This window comes from Tamandua tetradactyla, chromosome 2 (genome assembly GCF_023851605.1).
Source record: "Tamandua tetradactyla isolate mTamTet1 chromosome 2, mTamTet1.pri, whole genome shotgun sequence".
NCBI lineage: Eukaryota > Metazoa > Chordata > Mammalia > Pilosa > Myrmecophagidae > Tamandua > Tamandua tetradactyla.
In genome coordinates this window covers 199,963,297-199,969,530 of record NC_135328.1, presented here as the reverse complement: position 1 = coordinate 199,969,530, position 6,234 = coordinate 199,963,297, and the positions used below count along the sequence as shown (strand labels likewise).

The window sequence follows — 6,234 nt, the reverse complement described above, 5'->3', positions numbered from 1 at the left end:
CCAGGGGTGGTGGGGGGGGGGGCGGGGGGGAATGGAGGAGGACTTGAGGGAAAGGCAAGTAGTCTGTTCTCTAATGAGGAACCAGAGAGGTTGGGAGTGAAGATGGGTTGGATGGCGTGCCCCAACTAAGGAGTGGTGGCTGTTGGGCCTCTGACTGTACTTCCTCATTCTATCTTCCCTTTCCACCTCTGAAACTCAGCTCTGCTGATTCTTTGGGGGAGACTGGGCTGCTCATTGGGTGGGAGGGGACCAGAGGTTCTGGCCAATAAACAGCAGGGAATTCTGCTACTTTATGTCTGACTCCTTTCCTGTGTAATCTGACCATAAAGCTTCAGCACTCTGGTGGATAAACCTGAAGGAATGGGGTGGGGAGTGAGGTGTCACTTTATTCTCTATGGGCTTCAGTTTCTCTGTATGTAAAGGAAAGAGTTTCACCAGGTGATCTCTGCTTCACGTGGGGACTCTGACTCTCATTCTGATACTGAACAAAAGTGGATTCTCTGCCCAATGCATATAACATCGCCAGTTATGCACCAGTCCATGACACAGGGGTTTCAAAGAGAAAGAGTTTAATGCTACACGTGCAGCAGGAAATCAGATGGCCTGTCAGCCCCAAATTCTGTCTCCAAGAGCCTAAGGAGTTCAGGGCTTTTATGGATTCAAGCAAGGGGAGAGGTGTTGTTACCATTACAATATCAAATATAAACAAAGCTGAGACTACGCTGTAATGACCATTACAATAGTAAATATACACAGGGCTGAGCCTAGGCTAGAATAGCCATTATGTTAGTCAATGTACACAGGGCTGAGACTAGTTGAGCGTCAGTAATTTGGGGCATTAATTTTTGGCTATTCTACAATATAGGAAGAAAAAAATTACAGAAATGATTCAGTAAGCATAAACATTTGTTAATTCTTAATTTCTCAGTTACAATTCCAGGGAGAATTCCTGGGACTTGGCCAGAAAGCCCTAAGTGTCCTTTCCCTTTATGCAGAATGAGCAAGGGCGATTTTATTTTAGAATTAGGGTTAAATGTATCCATGTAATATTATCCAAGCCTTCTTCCTTTGCCCCTTCCTTATTTCTGATCTCCCTTTCCTAGTAGAGGGTGGATGCAGGCAAGAGTGTTTGTGTTACTGTTCTAGTTTGCTAGCTGCTGGAATGCAATATACCAGAAACGGAATGGCTTTTAACAAGGGGAATTTAATGAGTTGCTAGTTTACAGTTCTAAGGCCAAGAATTAAAACAAGTCTATAGAAAAGTCCAATCAAAGGCACCCAGGAAAAGATACCTTGGTTCAAGAAGGCCGATGAAGTTCAGGGTTTCTCTCTCATCTGGAAAGGCACATGGCGAACACAGTCAGGGCTTCTCTCTCAGCTGGAAGGGCACATGGCGAATATGGGATCATCTGCTAGCTTACTCTCCTGGCTTCTGGTTTCATGAAGCTCCCCGGGAGGCGTTTTCCTTCTTCATCTCCAATGGACTCTCCACTTCGTGGTACTGCAGCATTCTCTGCTCTCTCTGAGTCTCTCTGAATCTATTTCTCCAAAATGTTTCCTCTTTTATAGGACTCCAGTAAACCAATCAATACCCACTCAAATGGGTGGAGACATGTCATCCCCTAATCCAGTTTAACAACCATTCTTGACTAAATCACATCAATCAGGGAGATGATCTCATTACAGTGTCAAACATACAGTATTGAACAGAGACTATTCTACCTTTACGAAATGGGATTTATATTAAAACATGGCTTTTCTTAGGGGGCATACTTCCTTTCAAACCAGCACAGTTACTATTATTTATTCTTTCACATATGGATTGGGATCTACTATATGACAGGTCTTGTGTTACGCCCTGGCAACTTACCAGTACACAAGACACAATTCTTGGCCTTACAGAGGGGACAGTAGAGTAGGGAGTAGGTGGTGTGGACTAGAAAGCAGGACAGGCTTTGTAAGTTGGCACAATTGTACCTACCTATGGGGTGCAATTTCATAAAAATACAGAAAGCCCTGTGCCTTTTTAATGTCTCTTCCTCCCAAATCAGCTTTCTGCCTACCTGAAATTTCATTATCAAAGATTAATTCCTTTGGCTGATGGCTTTCTCCTGCCTTTTAAACAATTTGCTTCAAGTACACACTAATGTGAATGAACTTAACCGTCTCTTTTCCTGGGACCAATTTTGGATAGGGAGGCAAAATTGATCTCTGGTCCTTCAACCTGACCCCTGGTCATGTCCTGACCCCGGCCGAGCCCTAACCCTGACAAATCAGTGGCCCCGGTCTCCCCTAACCTGTTTACAACCTGTCCCCTGCTTCAGGTGGGAGCACTGACGTGGGGGGTGGGGGCAGGTTGGGTGGGATTCCTGAATGCTTTGCCCTGGCTCACTCAATTCCCTCTGCCACTTTCCCCATCTGCACAGGCCCAGCGGGCCTCTCCTGGTGAGGGTGAGCAGGGCTCCGCCTAGAGGGGCAGAGGAGAAGCTACGAGGTCATGCGCAGAGAAAACCTGCCGACTCTCGGCGCAGAGGGCGGCACGCAGGGGCGGGAGGCCGGCGCGGCTCGACTCGCGATTGGTCGCAAGCGGGAAGAAAGGGGCGGGTCCGGGGCGGTGCGCGGCCTGGCGGGTGTGTAACGGCCGTTAGGCGAGCTGAGGGATCGAGGTGTTGCTGTCGGCAGACGTGGTTCCCGCCGTTGGTGTCTCTGAGTGAGGGGCTTCGCCTCCCGCTTTCTACCCACGTAAGTTCTCCTCTCCTCTGAGACCCCGTCGGACAGCCCTGCACCTCCCTTTGCAGCCCCGACGAAGCCACAGACGCGGGCGACCTACTTGTGTGAAGGGCTGAGGGAGAGTCCAGCGCATGCGCAGAGCGACTAACCCGTAACCCCGCGCCTCCTCACCTCCGCTTCCTAAAATAATGTCCCCCAGGCAGGATTCCTTGTGTCCTGGTCGCCTTCCTTTCCTTAGTGGCCTTCTTTTCCTCCTCTGTCATTCATTCTACAGAAATTGCTTTACCAGTATGCTCTGTATCAGTCCGTAGAGAAAAAAACAAACGAAAACACATTTTTTTTTACCTTCAGGGAGCATTTGGTCCAGGGAGAATGGTAGACGTTAAGTCAGTGATTACTCAGCAGTAGATAAATGTAAGGTGGAGAAATATGAAGAGCACAAAACAGAAGGGGCTGACTTAGCCGAGAGGTCAGAGAGCCCTCCCTGAGGAAGTTTTAGCTGAGATTTGGAGAATGAAAGAGAATGACGGTTGGAGAACAGAGAAGCTGGTGAAGTGGTTCTCAGCTGGGGATGATTTTGCCCTCAGAGTGTATTTGGCAAAGTCTGGGGACATTTTTGGTTGCCCCACCTTGGGGGTGGGGTGGGAGTTTGCTGCTGGCGTCTAGTGGGTAGAGGTCGAGGATGCTACTAAACATCCTGCAACGCACAAGACAGTCCCTACAACTATCAGAATTATTTATCCAAAGTGTCAGTACAGCCTCCATCCGGAAACCTTGATCTAGGCAGAAAGGAGCTGGTGCTTTGGATGATCTGAAAGGATAGTATGTTAAGCTTATTTGTTCAGTAGAGTGTCTTCAGCACTTCACCACAATAAACTTGGAAGCTCAGAACGATGTTTGCCTTGTAAACTAGTGTATTTCCAGCTCTTGATAGAGAGCCAAGCACTTAGTAGGCGCTCAGGAAATTTTGGTGGCTTACTTGAATGCTGTGTGTAGTTAGGGAGGAGTGGCGTTCCAAGGATGCTTAAGATAACCATGCTCTTCGGCTTCGTTTTGTAATGATCTGGTGATTTTTTATTTCTCAGGACTTGTTCTTGGTAAATGCAGACTTTTTTTGGCAAAGATTGGTCTTCTTTTTCTCACCCTGGCTTATTGAATGATTGAGGCCGTGAAAAACAATGAAGGTGTGAGATTCTTAAGGTGGCTCTGTCACTGTCTCTCTCTTCAGCGCCTTTCCTGATGTCACATGGTTCTCTCAACAGTTGCCAAATATGACACCCCTCACCAAAACTGTGGTTCTTCAAGGGTTGAATTACTCAAGTAACAGTCAAAATCTAATTCTTGGGTAGCAACTTGGGAAATACAGCCTGGATGGGGACCAAGGACAAAGTGAGGAAAGTATATGAGCTGTCCCTCATAATGTAATCTCCAACTGCTTTGAGAAAGAATATTTGAAGAAATAATGACTGAAAACATTCCAAATTTAATGAAATAAATTAATATACACATCCGAACAGCTTTGGGGTTTGCAGCTCTGGATCCATCTGAAGCAGAAACTCCAATTTGTGGTACCTTAGTAACGTCCTTGATTACACTTTTTGTGTTTTGTCACACCCACAAAGAATGCAGGCTGGACTCAGCATTTGAAGCCTCTACTTATCTGTGTGATCTTTACCTCTCTAAATCTTTATTTTCGTATCCCTAAAATGAGAGTAATAGTAGTGACTGCTTCAATAGTAAAAGTGCATAGAACATTAAGCATGAGACATGATACCTATAAAGTATTTAATACTGCGCCTGATGGGTAGTAAATACTGAATACACCTTAGGTTTGTTGAACAAATGAGTAAAATGAGTATTTGTTGTTTAAAGTGCTTTAATGATAGAAACCATCAGTCCTGGGTTCTTTTTATTTCTCTGCTTCCTTCACTCCTGCCTTTATTGGTTATATACTTGGTTATTCATATTGCTTCTTAAACATTCATTGCTCTCAGTATTATCATAGGAAATCTCTATCTCCTTCAAATAGTTCTAAAAATTTCCACAATGGTCCATTTATTTCTAAACCTAGTAGGGAAGAGTCAAGAGTGATTTATTCTGTATTGTTTTACCCCTTGTGGGAGTTCTTTTTAAAATAAAATTGAGATATAATTCAAGTACCATAAAATTCACCCTTTTAAAGTGTAAAATTCAGTGTTTTTTAGTATATTCACAAGGTTGTGCATCCATAAGCATTGTCTAATATCTAATTCTGGAACATTTTGATCACCCCAAAAAAGAATCCCCTCTTCTACCCCCCCACGCACCTGACAACCAGTAATGTACTTTTCCTCTATGTAGATTTGCCTATTCTGGACATGTTATATTAATGAAATAATACAATATGTGGCCTTTTGTTTTTGGCTTCTTTCACTTAGCATATTGTTTTCAAGGTTCCTCCATGTTTAGTGTTTATTGGTACGTTATTCCTTTTTATTGCTGAATAGTATTCCATTGTATGCATATTATGCATTTTATCCATTCATTAGTTGATGGACATTTTGGGTTGTTTCCACTTTTTGGCTGTTATAAATAATGCTGCTATAAACATTCATATACAAATTTTTGTGTGCATGTAAGTTTTGTTTTTTTCCTGAGTGTATAACTAGAGGTAGAATTGCTGGGTTATAGGGTAACTCTGTTTAACTGGGATTATTCCTTTTGTCACCCTATTTTCAACTCATCTAAATTTGGAAAGGTCTCAGACACTAGTGAGCCTACCATTTTGTTACCTTTTAAAAAAGGGCTACAGGGCAGTGCCATGGTGGCTCAGTGGCAGATTTCTTGCCTGCCATGCTAGAGAACCAGGTTCAATTCCCGGCGCCTGCCCACGCGAAAGAAAGAAAGGGATACCAGAAAGGATTTTGATATTGACAGGAAAGGAGACTCTAGGAGAAAACCTAGTCTTCCTTTGTCATCATTAGCACGCTGAATAGTTATACTAGCCATAAATTGAAGTTTTTATTACATACAAATCTTCTCTCACTTGAAATGTGAAGAGCTGAGATGTTGGGACGGTATGATTTCTCTTGTAGTTGCTTTGAACTAGTGAGGGTTTGGATTGTTGTTACTTAGAAAAAACTATAGAGGTCGGTAAAGTATACTAGAGAAGTAGGGCCGTAAACCCTTCTTTTCTTTTAATCCCAGAGGTGAATTTTATCTCTAAGAATTGTTTTCTGTAGGCAGTTTGTCTCAAACATTTTGGGGCTCTTATAAATTGAATGTTTCTAAATTCCTTTATCTTCCAGAGACTTTACTGTGCTATTTTTTATTATGTACCACTAAAAAAATAATAAGAACATTAATTAAGCACTTGATATAGTGCCAGCCACTGTTCTAAGTGAATTCTAGATGAATTAACATGAATTAGGTCCTGTCTTTATCCTCATTGTTGTATGAAGAAACTGAGACAGAGATATTAAGATATTGCCCAAGGTTATACGGTTATTAGATTGCTGAGCCTGG

At 43.2% G+C, this 6,234-nt stretch overlaps 1 protein-coding gene across 1 annotated transcript in view; it reads left to right on the top strand.

Annotated features, from left to right (window-relative positions):
- The first annotated feature begins 2,604 nt into the window (after window positions 1–2,604).
- The window catches only part of CEP85 (centrosomal protein 85), a 45,655-nt gene continuing 42,025 nt past the window's right edge, over window positions 2,605–6,234 (top strand). Inside the window, exon 1 of the mRNA XM_077150738.1 lies at window positions 2,605–2,742. The gene's annotated coding sequence lies outside the window, so the exon portion shown is untranslated. The remainder of the gene's footprint in view (window positions 2,743–6,234) is intronic.